At 39.2% G+C, this 16,919-nt stretch overlaps 1 long non-coding RNA gene across 1 annotated transcript; it reads right to left on the bottom strand.

The window, feature by feature from the left end:
* Positions 1-2,331: 2,331 nt before the first annotated feature.
* On the bottom strand, positions 2,332-11,715 carry LOC307038350. Its single transcript, XR_013807969.1, has 3 exons — positions 11,527-11,715; positions 4,215-4,294; positions 2,332-3,672 (listed from the first exon to the last, which is right to left on the bottom strand). It is a non-coding gene; the product is annotated as an uncharacterized lncRNA (long non-coding RNA).
* Positions 11,716-16,919: the final 5,204 nt, after the last annotated feature.

Below are 16,919 nucleotides of genomic sequence, written 5' to 3' on the forward strand. Positions count from 1 at the left end.
ATTAAATGTAATGTACCTTTTCAGCTCTGCTGAGGGGAGAAAGCACTGGACCTGTCGTCTTCGTGTAGCTCTCAGTGCAGTCGCTGTTCTTCACTATCTGTAGCAGATAAAACACAACGAGAAGGATCAATAAACAAAGTCAAAAATGTACTAGCAGAGAATATTTGGAATTGAATACAAGAATGGTCCTACTGATGACAGAAAGAAGGAAAGGAAAACTTAGTTTAAAACCTTACTGGATCCTTTTGTAAGCCACAAAACATCAATTTGAGAGATTACATTTAGTTTACATTATATCTTGTCATAGATGACATTTATCATTACTTAGTGGGTCGCTTTTCACCACATGTTACTGAACAACTTAACATACATGTAAAACTAACATACAGATCAAATGCAGGCAGTGCAAGTACGAGTTAAACTCAGATGAATGCCACTATCAACGTCACCTGACGACATGGACCCTTAAACAGCCAGGACCTCCTAAACCATGTCCCTGTTGTTCTCAGATTGATACACATACACTCAAGATACTGACTTACACTTTGAAAAGCATTTGAAGACAATGTCCTCACATACCATTGTCTCTATAAACCATATGATATACAGACTACTGCATACACACACACAGCCCAAAGAAACATGTCGGTATGTAAATAGATTGTTGTAGTTGTAGTAGCTCCCGACACAGCTGACAGCCGCGGTGAAACTCGAGGGATTAGAACGAAGCGAATATTCGCATCGTGTCCGGTGTGAACGCAGCATTAATCATGTAAAATAAGCAATATCTACAAGTATGCAAGCTTACCTGTTTGTGTTTAATTGAGTAGGCTATTGTAGCTAGCTCCGTAGTCTTCTGTCTTTCCATGAGCTGAGTGAACGCAGCTGCAAGTATGCACGTGACGTGACCACGTTTTTTAAGGACAGCCCACACAGAAAATTACACACAGTGTATGGAACTGCAAGAATGTGTATGGACCTGCATTCGAAAAACCACCTGAGCGGCGCTGTTCTATACACTCAATAAACATGTTTTGTGGTATAAACTGACTTTTCAGAAAATGAGGATTTAAGTTAGTTAGACAGTAACAAACATGGATAAACTCTTAAGTTTTAAGCGGATATCAGCATAGGGTACAAAAGGACTTTGTCAGAAATGAGGATTTATGTTAGTTAGACACTAAAAAACATGGATACACTCTAAGTTTTAAGCGGACTTCGGCATAGTCCATGTTTACCACCAAGGTTCGCGTAACGCTGGTGGGTAGTCAGGTAAAATGGTAGGGTATACCACATTCTCACACACACACACACACACACACACACACACACACACACACACACACACACACACACACACACACACACACACACACACACACACACACACACACACACACACACACACACACACACACACACACACACACACACACACACACACACACACACACACACACACACACACACACACACACACACACACACACACACACACACACACACACACACACACACACACACACACACACACACACACACACACACACACACACACACTTTTGTATTGTATGAGAGAGGTTTATGAAGGTAGATATGGTGCAAAATGCGTGAGCGTGTAAAACCTGATGTGAGCACTTGCAGAAAAAAGATCTGAGCTTGTGTGCATACATTTACACTTGTATAAAATATCCACGTAACTGTGAACCAAATTTACACTTGTATAAAATATCCACGTAACTGTGAACCAAATTTGAAGTCACAGAAGAAGAAAAAAAGTTTTGTAGCCTGTAGAAAAAAAAAGAATTTCGTGATGAAATATTCACTTGCAGAAAAATACATATTTTTTAAATATATTTTCTATTACAACTGCAACTTGGTTATTACAACCTCTCAAATCAGTCATTACAACTTGACGAATCTTCTCTGTGGCAGTATAAATCGACAAATATGCGGTCTTGACTTTTGCTACACTTCTTGCGATAAATGTGTCGCAAAAGTAATTTTCACCTGTAGATCAGCTGTAGATGTGGGGGGAGGGAGCGGGGTTGGAGCGAAGGGGCGGGGCTATCAGAATGACGAGGCTTGACTGCGGGGCTAACGGTTCGTGTCGCTACCAGTCCGCTGACATGGCGCGTCAATCAACGGTAAGTTTTGCCCATTACTTGCCCAGTATTACTTTGAATATTATTATTGTGATTGAGGATTAAATCCGCTTTGAAGACCACTGTTTTATATCGTGCAGTTTAGCGGCAAAATAACGTCAGTTAGCCAGCTAACGCTAGCTTTGGTGAGTTTATGCTACCTAAACAAGTAGTGGTTGTAGTCTACAGCAGTAATTAATATATTATAGCCTACTGCTTTGGCACTAACGGTTGATAACCGTTTATGAAAATAAAACCAATTGAACTGTACTGAAATAATGACACGTTTTATAATTGTCTTGGGATCCTGCTGTGTTTTTAAAGCCTTTGTAAATTATCCATGCTATTTTCTATTTAGAACGAAGACTTCAGAATCTTAAAATCCCTTGACATTTGTATGCAATTGTGCTAAATTCAACTCTGGAATCAAGCAAATATTAATATGTTTGCATGACATTAATTATTTATATTTTGCCATCACCTAATTATACGTTTAATACATTTAAGTCAAGCTAAGGTACATGGTAGCTAGTTAGTGCTCTTACATGTGAGGCCTCCTCCAAACAGCATAATAACCAGACTGTATCATTAAAACTAAGTACCAGTTCTAGATCCTTGACTTTAGACAAAGAATTCAAAAGACAACATTTATTGAAAGACCAATCTTTATTTGAAGGTGCCTCTTAACCTGATATATTAGTTATACAGTAATAGTATTGACAATCTAAAAAAACTGAGCAACTCAACTGTCAACTTTATATTTATTATTGTCTAAAGCATTTATTATTTGCTTATTATTTGTTCATATTCAGTGTGGACGGATTGAGATGATGGACGTCCTGTCTGTTGGTTTGGAGAGGACTGAGGGTCTTTCCTCAGCGAGGAGGACCAGGCCTGATGGAGGAGCCCATGCTGGGCATAGCTGCTACCAACTGCACAGGCCTAGTCTGTCACGTTATTTGACTAAATGTGTTTACTTATACATTTAATAGGTTTACACCTTCTGTCCATATGTGCTTTTTATTTAAAACATTTTTGATTAACTTTTGGTTCACATTTCAATAAATTGTATTTGTATTTGCACTCCTTTTGTCCATTATTCTTACTGAAAATAGATTACACATTCACATCTGACTGAAGATTGGCCCCATTTATTTGTGACGCTGCAAACTCTGCAGTACAAGGCACAAGTGATGTGAAGCTCATAAAGTGAGGCAAATAGAAATAATCAGCTGATGGAGTGTAGATGTGGAAATAGATGCAGCTGACCATGTTTTTTGCCACACTTTATAAGCTTGACTATAACCACCCCTTCTCTGAGGTGCAGGCAGCGTCACAAACAAATGATGGTCCTGATAGACTACAAAAATATTCGGTGTGCAGATCTTTGTTTTCACAATAAAAGTAGTTTCTTAGTGAATGTCCCGTACTGGTCTTAAAATCTCCTAAAATCAGCTTTTAATTTTCTTCTTGGATGTTCTTCTTGACCCTCAGAGAAAGAGGAGATGTCTTTCAGGCATGTCCTTTCCTAACAAAAATGACAGGACACATAAAACATATTATTGCAGAACAAGTGTGTTATTTATGAAAGCGGTGTGTTTGTGTGTTTAGGGGCTGTAGATATAATTATTTTGTAATTGTAATCAGATTATGAATGAACAGTATAAAATTCATCAACATTGAAATATATTTTTTATCAAAATAATATGTAACTGTTACAAAACGTAGTGCAACTGTAGAAGCTTGCTCTGTTGTCTCACTGAAAGAATAACTTTTACCACATTTTTACAGACAATATTGAGAGATAAATAGTAGCAGTTCTCACTATGTGTTAAATATCTTTGCCTTCAATACATTAAATTAGAAAGCTGACAAAATCATATTGCTTGTTAACATCTAAATGTAACTTTTTGCATGGAAAAAACCCTCAACTTCACTGATGTGCAGGTGATCTAGTATTTAGTATTATTTAATGGAATGTATATCAGTTTATTAAAGTCAATACTTCATTCATTTAAACCAATATCTTTATTAATTATTTGTACAGTATGAAAAAAAGAGTCTTTGTACCTGTGCTGAAGTTCACTGCTGTGAGGAGTCCAGTTATGTCTCTCACTCTCTGGTCCAGCCTGTCTGCATCACCTGTACACCTTAAACACACAGATATATATTTAAAGTACCATGTGTACAAACAATATAACTGATTATCTTCCGTTGAACATGTTTGGGATTGTGTATTGTCCGAGTCAGGGTCCTTTTTATTTTACTGTAACTTTGGAAGTTGTGTTACCAATGCTTACTGTTTATTTGATACCCATTTGGTAATGCAATTAATAATCAACAAGGTTTGGGTTTGTTCTTCAGATGACTGTGATGTTAACGTGTAAGCTCAATAATGAACTCCAGCTCAACCAACCATATTGTAATATCTAAGTAATCATCTTGAAATATGACATTAATAATTATAATATACACACATCTTATTGTGAGGTTGATTTCACATACACTACTTTGACGTTAGCTAAATAGAAAATAGCATGGATAATTTACAAAGGCTTTAAAAACACCACCGTTAGTGCCAAAGCAGTAGGCTATAATATATTAATTACTGCTGTAGACTACAACCACTACTTGTTTAGCTAGCATAAACTCAACAAAGCTAGCGTTAGCTGGCTAACTGACGTTATTTTGCAGCTAAACTGCACGATATAAAACGGTGGTCTTCAAAGCGGATGTAATCCTCAATCACAATAATAATATTCAAAGTAATACTGGGCAAAACTTACCGTTGATTGACGCGCCATGTCAGCGGACTGGTATAGACACGATCCGTTAGCCCCGCAGTCAAGCCTCGTCGTTCTGATAGCCCCGCCCCTTCGCTCCAACCCCCCTTCCTCCCCCCCCATATCTACAGATGATCTACGGATGAAAATTACTTTTGAGACACATTTATCGCAAGAAGTGTAGCAAAAGTCAAGACCGCATATTTGTCGATTTATACTGCCACAGAGCAGGTTCGTCAAGTTGTAATGACTGATTTGAGAGGTTGTAATAACCAAGTTGCAGTTGTAATGGAAAATATTAGGGGTGCACCGAATGGGAAATTCTTGGCCGAAACCGATACCGAAAATAGGAAACAGTTGGCCGAAAACCGAATGCCGAAAGGCCGAAAATGATTAATAGAAATATATATATAATGCATACATTTTTTACCAATGTTGTTCAGCTACCTGATTATGGAAAAATACATGATTATGGCAAAACTTAACTTAAATAATAATCACTATTATGGGTCCATAAAACATTTATTCAGCACTTTTGAAAGCATACAGTACATTAATTCCAAGTCAAGTGCATTTTCTTTTCTATGTAGGATAACTACAACAAAGTGCATTCAGAACAAAGCCAAGGTGCTTTAAAACTGCATAAACATCTAGGCCAAGAGGCCTACAACAAAATAGTGTAAATAAAGACTGTAACAGCCAGGCCTTCAACAACAACAAATGCACCTATAAGTGCATGCATACAAATGTGCAAACTGGATAAATCCACATGAATGTAACTATTTACAAATGAAATTCCAATTGAATTTCAAGAATCTGTTAAATAAGGCTGTCTCATAAGCAAAGTAGTAAACATTGTATAAAGATACATAAAGTGAAAACTGGATACAACATCCAGAATCAATTACAAATTAAATTACAATTTCAAGAATCTGCAAATAAGGTGGTCTGTCCTCATGAGCAATGTAAACAACATTGTATCATTTAGATACCGAAAGTACAATATATTGAACACTGTGCTGCTGTCATTTCCCCCTAATGATAACCTGAGATGGTGAATTATAACTCACAATGAAAATTGTTCAGGAAAGTGGGTAGAGAGTAGACATGTAGAACTAGATAAGCTTATGATAAGCCAGCCTTGTCTACTTATTAAGGAAAAGTGGGAGGTTCTTTTTAATGAACAGTAGCTTCTCTGCTTTATCAGCCATAAGTCTGTTCCTCTTCTCATCAAGCACATGAGAGGCAGCGCTGAACAGTCTCTCGCTGTCAGTGCTTGTGATTTGATCTTACTCCGCATATTTGTCCGGGTGTTTTGATTTCAAGTGGTGGAGTACTCCCGAAGTGGTGAAAGTCTTTGCAGTTACACCCCCTCGAGAAATGTCAGCTGAACACGTTTTACAAATCGCAATCCGGGCCTCTTTCTCTGATATTTTTAAATATCTCCAAGCGGCAGACATGTTGGCTGTGTGAGCCAGCCGTGAGCATGGCCCTTTCGGCCGAAAAGGCCTTTTTAACCATTTTCGGCCGATAATTTTCGGCGACCGAATATTCGGTGCATCCCTAGAAAATACATTTAAAAAACATGTATTTTTCTGCAAGTGAATATTTCATCACTAAGTTCATTTTTTTTCTACAAGCTACAAAACTTTTTTTTTTCTTCTGTGACTTCAAATTTGGTTCACAGTTACGTGGATATTTTTATACAAGTGTAAATGTATGCACACAAGCTCAGTTTTTTTTTCTGCAAGTGCTCACATCAGGTTTAACACGCTCTCGCATGTTGCACCATATCTACTTTCATAGAGGTTCCAGGTTGAATTGAGGCGAATATTTGTAATGTTCAGAGGTTGTTGTGTTTAATATTCATGAAAATATTTGTCATTGTTCAAATAACAATAAACAAAAATTAGCATAAAGCATATTTGTCCACTCATATGTTGGTAGGAGTATTAAAAACTTGAAAAATATCCGTCTAAGTAGGCTTGGGCGGTATGACGGTATTACGGTATACCAGGGTATTTCGAAATACCGTCGGTATGATTTTCAATACCGTGACGTCACAGACTGTGCGCCAAATCACAGATGCGTTTCATTCTATTACACTGACACAGAGTTTTTACAGGGACGACATTGGTTGTAATGCACAGCACGCGCCAGCAGAGGGCAGGGGAGGGCAGTCCGTCTTTCCCGCTCTCAGAGCTCAGCACAGAGTTGAGCTGAGCAAGATGGCGGCAGCATTTGCCGGCCCCGAACTCCGACAACTATTAAAAAAGAAAAATACCTCTGCGCCTGTTTGGGACTATTTTGGGTTTACTCGTCGCCAGTGACTTCATCCAGCACAACGAGAGACAGAGGCACTTCTTTGGGAATGTTTAAGAAGGGGTGAGTGAGTGTTGACATTTTTTTAATCCTATGCAACTGGTTGATGGTTTTGTAGTCGAGGTCGGACGGTTTTAAAAACGAAAGCATTTACGTGCTAAACATTCACGCGAGTAATCCAATGAATCAAATGAAAATAAGGTTTTTAACACATGCACGGAATAATATTGCCAAACTAGTTAGTGAATATAGCAAACTTTATTCAATAAGTCAAGTATTTACTCCCGGAAAATGTTTATGTATGATGATAAATTGTTAACTTAGCTCACTATGGAAACAACGTTGGACATCTACAAACGCGTCCTGTATCCGATCTCAAAATGTGCCATTTGCACAATGTGTCATGTATGCAGCCCTTGTTTTGCACTTGCGCGCACGTCGCGGCACTTTGCAAGGGTCTACCGCTCGGGCTGCATTTTACACCGAACATATAATATACCGTTCGAAACATCTATTTGCCGCCGAACGCCACCTCACTCAAGTCGACCCAAGTCATACCGTCAGTGGCGGCTGGTGGAAAATATTTTTGGTGGGGCTGTTGATATAGTGAGTAAAAACAATTTTTTGGGGAGAAATTACCCCTTAAATTGGGACTGATACCGTCATATACCGTATACCACGGTATGATGTCAGCAAGGTATGACGGTATGAAAAAAATGATACCGCCCATGCCTACCTCTAAGGTACATTTATAACAGATAAAAAATGTGCGATTAATCGCGATTAACTATGGACAATCATGCGATTAATCGCGATTAAATATTTGAATTGACTGACAGCCCTAGATTTTACATGTTATAAGGAGAGTAGCGAGTGAAGCAAGTTTTAATTTGTACGTCACCAGGTGTAGGACTCAAAGGACTCGGGTTAATGGAGAGAGGAGATTCGTCACTCCCAGCTCAGTACTAGGATCCTGCAGGGTCGGCGTCATGGGGGGTCATTCGCGGGCCATGCCCCCCTGAGTCACTGTGCCCCCCCAACGCAGGATGGGCAAGCCTTGCCACTTTGCCGTTTTTTTTTGTTTTTTTTATCATACAAGTGAAAACGTTTCCACTAAAAGTTTTTGGTGTGAAAAAATCAGAAATAAAGAATACAAATATAAAACACAGCTTGAGGTGTGCTCACTGCTGCTCTCTGATTGGTGTGTTGCTTGACCAATGACCCCCGACCTGTTTTGTTATCATTACGTGGCTGTGTGTTTAGATGAAAGCCCAGTGGCGGTTCATCTGTTACTCTGATTATAGTAAAGCCATCGGAAATAATATGATGTACAGTACAAGTACTTCTGGGTCTCTGTGCTTCATTCAAGCTCGGCTCTGTGTGTGTGTGGCACGAGTGCATTTTGTGAGTGCGCAAACGGTAACGTGGAATGTTGTTGTTCGCATCTAGTTATGCTAATGGGTATAAAGAGCTGTTTCTACACCAAGGTGGAGGAGGGTCCTCTCCTGTCAGACTGAGAGGATCGTATAACCTCAACTCAGTGAGGTAAGGACTTTCTCAGTGTTTAGATAGTTCACTTTAGTCTAAGTTATCTCAGTGGGCCTCGAACGGTTTGTTCACCATTTATGTAAACAAGTATTTGCGAGGAACACCTTGATACTATCATTGTAGTTATTAAAAAATAAGAAAATAAATGAAAAACAGGTATGAAATACTATAGGACAGTAACACAATAATACAGTTTAAAAGGGGAGTGATTAGTCAAATATCCATAAAGAAAAAGTAGCCTACATATGTTTACAGTCCTGTTTCAAATGGGTGTTGAGAGATGTAGGCAGAGATCTCTTAATTTTGCTTTCAAAGTGCACCCAAAGTGCACCAGATTGATGCATTTAACTTCAATATTTAAAAAAAAATCTTCCCAGGGTAGCATGTCCGCAGACCCTCCTAGTGGAGGTTAGGTCTACCCCCTACCTAAAACATGTTCACATGGATAGGATACTAAATACATTTGCACACTTTCTATATGGTAGCCTACGTCCATATGTTTCTGTTTTGGTGGTCGTGCCACAACCGGGAATGTATGCAAGTCATAGGTGCGCTATAAAATAGCACTGCGCCCCTGCAATGTGTGTGAAAGACAATAGACTTTACAGCATGTTTTTTTTAATTGAAGTTGTGTTAGTGTTTGTGTGTTGGTTGTTGACGGCAGTGTGTGCACCCCCGTGGTAAATGATTGTCCCCCCATTCGATTAGTTCTAGAGCCGACCCTGGGATCCGGGTAAATGATCCGGATGAATCAGGACTCACCCATCTCTTATTTGTACTGCAAAATATTAAAAGGATAGTTGGGATTGTTTGAAATAGAGTTGTATTAGGAACAGATCCATAGTAAGAGTATAGCGGTCAGCACACTCCAAGTTTGGAGAAACCAGCACAGGTGCTAAGAAAGGGCTGCTGGATGGGGGAAGCAGAAATAAATATTTTACCTGTGTAAAAACAAAAAAGATCAGTTTAAGTTTACACTTATTATAATATTTTCAGAACTAAAAGAGGCCATATTTTTGCTTTCTGAGCTTTTCCCTTCCCTCTAGTGTGTTAGGTTTTTGTGCATGTAAATGTTCTGCAGAGGCTAAAATCCCTGTGTTCTCTCCAGAGGGAGTTTCTCTCCCATACGCCCCCCCCAAAAAAATAGTGACTTCACTATATAACACTTGCATAATTGACTAGCGCCCCAACACGTTGTACATGATTGGCTTAGGGGTGAAACATCTCTAAGTGGTTGCCCAATCACAACAGAGCCGGCCAGCTGACCAATCAGAGCAGACTGGGCTCTGGTTTTGGACAGAGGGGGAAAAGAGGTGCTGCAGCACAGGCAGTATGAGAAAAATAAAGAGCTTTCTGAACATTAAAGCAGGTCCCAGTAGAGGCTGTAACGGAGGTGATTTCTGGGGCCGTAGATCTCGGTATCCGTTACATATTATATAGCTTCACTATTGGCGAGGCAAATTCATTTGTTCCATGGTAAAACATTTCACAGGAAGCATCTGATATATAAAAGATGACAAGAGCTTGTGTGGCGTTCAAACCCTTTTTATTGAATGGTTGACGTCAGTATGAGAACACATATTAATCCTTAATGTCCGGGGGCTGGAATGAATTGGCATGCTAACCTATGAACAAAGTGTGATTAGAGCTTCTAGTAATTCATTAGATGTTTAGACTAAGAAATATACATTTCTGAAGTATGTGCATAACAATCTGTGGGGAGATTTTTTGGAATGGTTTGGAGAAGGAGTTAAAACAAAGCACACATATAATTCAGTTTAAAAGGATGTACAGAAACACCTTTTTGGAAAACTATGAGAATGAAGAAAGGTGATTGAAGATGAGAAATTATTGTAAATGTATGTATAAATGTAAATATGTAATAACTTGCAGAAATGATTTAACCTCTTAAGCACTGAGCCTGTTTTTCAGGTTTCGGCCTCCAAAATGCCCCTAACACAGCAAAGACTATATCTTCACTTCTAAAAGGGGTAAATTAATAATATTTTCTCTCAAAGCAAGGTTACATCTGTGAGTTGGATGTAGAAGTGTCAGCATCAATCTAGATGTTTTTATTTTAAAGTAAATTCAGATGGAACATCGTAAAAACATGTAAATTATAATGTCCGCCTAAAAAAAAACCATTACTTATAGTGAAAACCACCCTTGAATGATGGGTTAGTAGACTAAAAGCTTTAGAAATCCAGACTATAACATATAATAAGTACCCTGTATCAAGATTGATGCAAAACAAGTGAAATTTGACCTTTTTAGAGAGGTTTAGAAAAATAAAGTCCAGGCGGACTCACCTCTGGATAATTTGGGAACCATCGGTTCCATTTGACCTTTTTCACTGTAAAATTAATTGTATTGCTTTGAATTATCAATATAGGTATTCATTCCATTCAAATACAACTGTTGTGAAAAAATTAAAAATTAAAAATTTTAAAAACATACTCTGTTATCCTCTTAGGCCCCACAATGCTAACAGTGAGCCTTTGGATTAGCCTCGAGCGAAAAATGCTAACCTATTATGCACCGGAAATCACTCCTAGCTCCCTTATTACTTATCCCAGCTGCACCTCCAACACATCGTTTATGATCGTAAAGACACAGAATCTAACGGTGCCCACCTCAACACTGAAAGATACACACTTGCAACGTTATCAACAAAAACGTAAATCAAAAGAAGTGGCGCTAGGTAGCTACACAATGCTAACGTGGCTTACCTTTGTCTTTGTCTGGTCTAAACTGGTCTTCAATGGCATTAAAACGATAACAACGATGATGTAGTTAATCCATAGGTTAATATCCAATGTGGCTGTATCCCCTTTGAAATGTTCTGATAATCTATAAGAAATAAAACTGCAATTCCGTTATCTGCTGTCCGCTCTGTGCTCCGTGCGCTCTGGGTCCTGCAATTCCTGCTTCCTTACGTAGTAAACAATAAGTAAAGTCTGCTGCGTAAAGTGCTTAAGCTGGCTGGCATTCTTCATAATTTACGCAGGACCATATCTCTGGAACCCATTGGTCGATTTGGGTGATTTACACCTTTTTCTTAACCAAAATATCCAATAGAATCGAGGGGCGGTTCCCAAATCCAAGTAAATATTACCATAGAACTATATAATAGAGAAGCAAACAAAGCACATCTGAAGCCTGGACGGCAAAACTGTATACCAAGTATATTGCCATAAATATGATGGTGGATTATCAGTAAAAAATTCTACGTGACACAAAGACATTGGATTAACCTTGAGCGGCGTTTTTATTCCGGTGAACACAACTTTTGATCACAAATCAAAAAAGGTAAGACGTTATTATTGTAATATTTTTGAAACCGGATGTTGTTTACTTTCTCTTTTCTGGCTGATCGCTCCGCAATTCGGGGTCCTACAGTGATGACATTACAGGTGTGGAATCTGTGGAGTCTCAGCTTTAATCAGATATCTTGTTTGTGCAGTGACGATAAGTAATAAGCGCATTGCTACCGTGAGTGCTGTGCAAAAGTCCGTTAGCATTAGTTAGCATTTTTTCGCTCCATGCTAATTCAAAGGCTTGGTATTACTCTTGTGTTTCTTTTAGCTAAAAATGGTTCATATTGTTAGTTAGCTGAGTTTCTTATCGTTAAAAGGGTATGGAACATTAATAGTTTCATAAATGTTAAGAAGCCCTGAGACATAGTCTCGTAAAAAAACGGGTGGGGGGGTGTCCACCGGGGGGACCCTCGTACTTAAGACAGTTAAGAGGTTAAAGGATAATCATTGATCAGTAGTAAGTAAGAGGTGGGAATTAATAAGCATTTGCTTCCTCCTGCTCCCTTTCGGACACATGATTTATTATTATGAATTGTTTTGTTGAATATATAAATATGACTATTTTTTGTTGAATATATAAATATTATTATGAATATTGATAAATAATTCTGTAAACTTTCATTGTTATGCGGATGATACTCAACTATATTTATCAATCAAGCCTGATGAAATTAATCATCTAAATACAATTCAAGACTCAAGGACTAAAAAACATGGATAACCTTAAACTTTATGATGTTAAACACGACCAAAACTGAAGTTATTGTACTCGGCCCAAAGAATCTACGAAACAAATTATCTAAAGATATACTAACTATGGATGGCATTAATTTGGCCTCCAGTGAGGCTGTAAGGAATCTTGGTGTTATATTTGATCAGGATTTATCCTTTAACACCCACATAAAATCAATTTCAAGGACTGCCTACTTCCATCTACGTAACATTGCAAAAATCAGGCATATCTTGCCTCAAAACCATGCAGAGAAACTAGTCCATGCATTTGTTACTTCAAGGCTGGATTATTGTAACTCCTTATTATCAGGGTGTACCAAGAAGTCAGTCAAGTCGCTTCAGCTGATTCAAAATGCTGCAGCTCGTGTACTAACCAGAGTTAGGAAAAGGGACCACATTACTCCTGTTCTGGCTGCCTTACACTGGCTCCCTATAGAGCAGGGGTTCCCAAACGTTTTCAGCATGAGACCCAAAACAGAAATGTTGTGGTCCTAAGGGACCCAAGCTCAAAAAATGTCATGATTTCCCACAATATCTACGGTTATAAACAAAGAATGCAACACACCATGAATTTAAAATGTAAATGAAAATATTTATTTAATTATAAAAGTGCATCGCAGCAATTAGGTTTCTCACCATAACAACCTACCTTTTGAGCTTGCCCAGAAAAAATAAGGATCAAAGCAGAAAGACGAAACATGGGACGTGCAGTCAAGTATATACAGTATAAATCAAATTTCAATTATCAAAAGTGCAATATTAAGTTTGTCGCTAGCTCAAAAACTATGTACACACCATTTTAAATGAACAAAGAACAAACATGTTGTAAACAGAAAGGGACAAAACACTAACTGAAGTGCAGTCAAGTGTATACAGTACATCACAGGTGAAACCAAATTTAAATTATCAGAAGTGCAACATTAAGTTTGTCACTAGATCAAAAACTATGTACACACATTTTTTAAACACTTTTAAATGAACAGAGCTGTTTTAAAAACACTCTGAGAGACAAATAAACTCCAACACTTGGCAACTGATTAACTTTTTTTTTGTGGAGGCTGACTTAATAGGATGCCCTCAGTGCCCCTCTGTTCCCTTTGAATGCCTGAAAATAACAGAGAAGATATTATCATTAACATTGCTGGGTTATTGGGTGATTTTTAACACCAGCCGGCGTACGCTGTATACCCAATGTGGACCTGGCAACCGCATTTATAGCGCATTAAATTACATGTTACTTGTTAGATGCTTTTATCCAAAGCGACTACATACTCAATACTGTGGGGAATCCCCACAGAGGGATTTTGACAGGGTTGTTGCACAAAAGATCCAAGCGCGCACAGAAGAAATCTGAGAGCAGACATTTCACGAGCGCACAGAAACAGCCTGAGTGCAAGGATAAGGTTTTAAGCTGGAACACAGGAAACCTCTAAGCAGAAATATATCTGAGTGCAAACGTACAGTTTGAGCAGAAGCAGAGAAAATCTAAGCGCAAGCAGGCACTATTTGAGTGTGAGGACAGGGTTTGAGGGAAAGAAATACATATTCTGAACGTGAAATCAATAAAGTATGCTCTCAAATTTAAAGACCACGCTCTTGAATAAAGATAGGAATACATATGGGGGTTATTCCCTATGTCAGTGATGCAAACACAGGTATGGTGAAAAAAGAGAGAACTATTCGAAGCAGAAAAAAAACAGCGTAATATACCATCTGACAATGACAGATTTTTCTTTTTGGATATTTTACAAATCACTCCCCTTTCAAACTCTATTCTTGTTATTTTTAACAACTTTATTTTGTGACTGTCATATAGTATTTTATACCTGTTAATAATTGAGTCTCTAATGTCTCATTAATAACTATAATGATCATATCAAGGTGTGCCTTAACCTCACTGAGCTGAGGTTATTTGAGCCTCTCAGGAGAGAGCTCTCTTCCACCTGGTTGTAGAAAAGCTCTTTAAATTCGTTAGCATAGCTAGCTAACCAGATGCTAATAACAACAGATCGCCACTGTGCTTACAACTAAAGACACAGCCTCGCAAACACTGCGGCATGTGTACGGCTCCTTATAGGTACTGCAATATTTGAAGAGTTGGAGCGGCGTTCCGATGCATTCCGTTACTCCTTTCAGACGAGACATAACCACGTGAAAACCTATGGTGAAGACACGTTACGCTCGTGTTCATGGGCGCGGGAAGGGGGGTGCTGAGGGCGCTGCAGCACCCCCTAGCGGCAGGCAGGGGGTGCGGAGCTCCCCTGTCTGCTCCCACTGTGCATAATCTGTGTAATATGTAGCCAATAAATTCCACATTGTTGGTAAAATAATATTTTGGCCTGCCCCGAATGTTTTTTCTGTAGCCCCGGACAATTCTACCTCAATAATATAATACATTAACCGTGCTTTACGTGAACCTCATCAAGACACTAGAAAGGACAGCAGGACTGTAATTTCCCGTGTTCAGTGAATGCAACAGAGGCAAGACACCAGACCAATCAGAGAGTTGCATGGAAATAAAAGTGTGCTTGTGTCATTCAAGCTCGCGGCTCTGTGTGTGTGCGGAAATAGCGCATTTAGTGTGTGTGAGAGAGGGGGAGAGAGAGAGGGACCGGTGCCAGCAGCAGGGACCGTGTTGTTAGCATCTGGTTAGCTAGCTGCACTAACGGACATACGGAGCTGTTTGTTCCACAACAAGCTGGAGGAGAGCTCTCCTCTCAGACTGAGAGGCTCAGGTGAGCTAAAGGACTCTCTGAGTGTTTAGATAGTTAACTTTAGTCTAAGTTATCTCAGTGGGTCTCAAACGGTTTGGTCAAAAATTATTCAAAAGATTATTTCCGCGGCACACCTTCATATGATCATTATAGTTATTAAAAAAATAAGAGAATAAAGGAAAAACAATTATGAAATACTATATGGCAGTAAAACAAGAATAAAGTTTGAAAGGGGAGTGATTTGTAAAATATCCATAAAGAAAAAGAACATCTGCTTACAGTTGTGTTTCATCTGGGTGTTGAGAGATGTATCCATAGATCTCTTAATGTTGCTCTCAAAGTGCACCAGATTGATGCTTTTAACTTCAATATTTAAAAAAAATCTTCCCGGGGGAGCATCCCCCGGACCCCCCTAGAGGAGGTGAGGTCCACTCCCCACTCGTAAAAAATTGCATTTTACCCCTGCCTATATGCCGTGAACTGATTATCGAGCCTTCATTGTAACAGTCGCGGGTTTACTGTGTGTTTGCGTGTAGGGAGTTTTTTTGTGCGTGCTCTATAGTGCCCGTAATAGTGTTCACTGGAGTCCAGCACCTCAGCACCCCCACTCAAAATACCTTCCCGCGCCTCTGCTCGTGTTGTGTTCAATGAACCTGTCCTTGGCCAGGAAAAACAGGCACTCGCTTGTTTAATTATTTTGCGATCTAGATTTCTTCTTCTCCCCCCCCCCCCCCAAAACGAAAACTCTTCGGTTCTCCACGAATTACACAAGTCACCCAAATCAGCGTTAAAAAAGCGGGAGGCGCCGAAAAGCGACTAATTTGCATCACTGCTATGTGCATCACACTGCAGCAGTCACGTCCGTGCGGCTGATACTTTCTCTCGCTTTCCTTCTCATACTACCTGTAGCTTTCCCTCTAATTTTCCTGTGGTTATTGTTTCTCTGTTTTTCTCCCGGCCGTTTTAAAAACATTTCAGGCTAGTAAAAGTTGAAACACCGCTCTATGCCGCTGCAGAATGTAGTGGACTCGCGGGAGCGTGCAGCTGGCGGTCCGCTCCGGGGCTCAGTCTGCATTTCATCCAACTTTGCATTAACGAAACAATTTCACAACAGACCCTGACAAACTCACAAAAACACAAAACAAATGATTAAAATGAGTGACTTACTTTTCCGCCGTCAAAACACTGCTTCTTGAAAGACTCTTCTTTGCAGATGAAAAAATCCTTCGATTTGTCCCGATGCAGAGGATGTTTTGTTTGGAGATGCCGGTCCAATTTATTCATTTTCAAGCTTTCGTTACTGAGCACCTCTCCACATAAAACACACTGAGGCCGCTCCTCTCCATTTTTAACAGCTTT

The sequence above is a fragment of the Notothenia rossii genome (genome assembly GCF_949606895.1).
Source record: "Notothenia rossii genome assembly, chromosome: 4".
Classification (NCBI taxonomy): domain Eukaryota; kingdom Metazoa; phylum Chordata; class Actinopteri; order Perciformes; family Nototheniidae; genus Notothenia; species Notothenia rossii.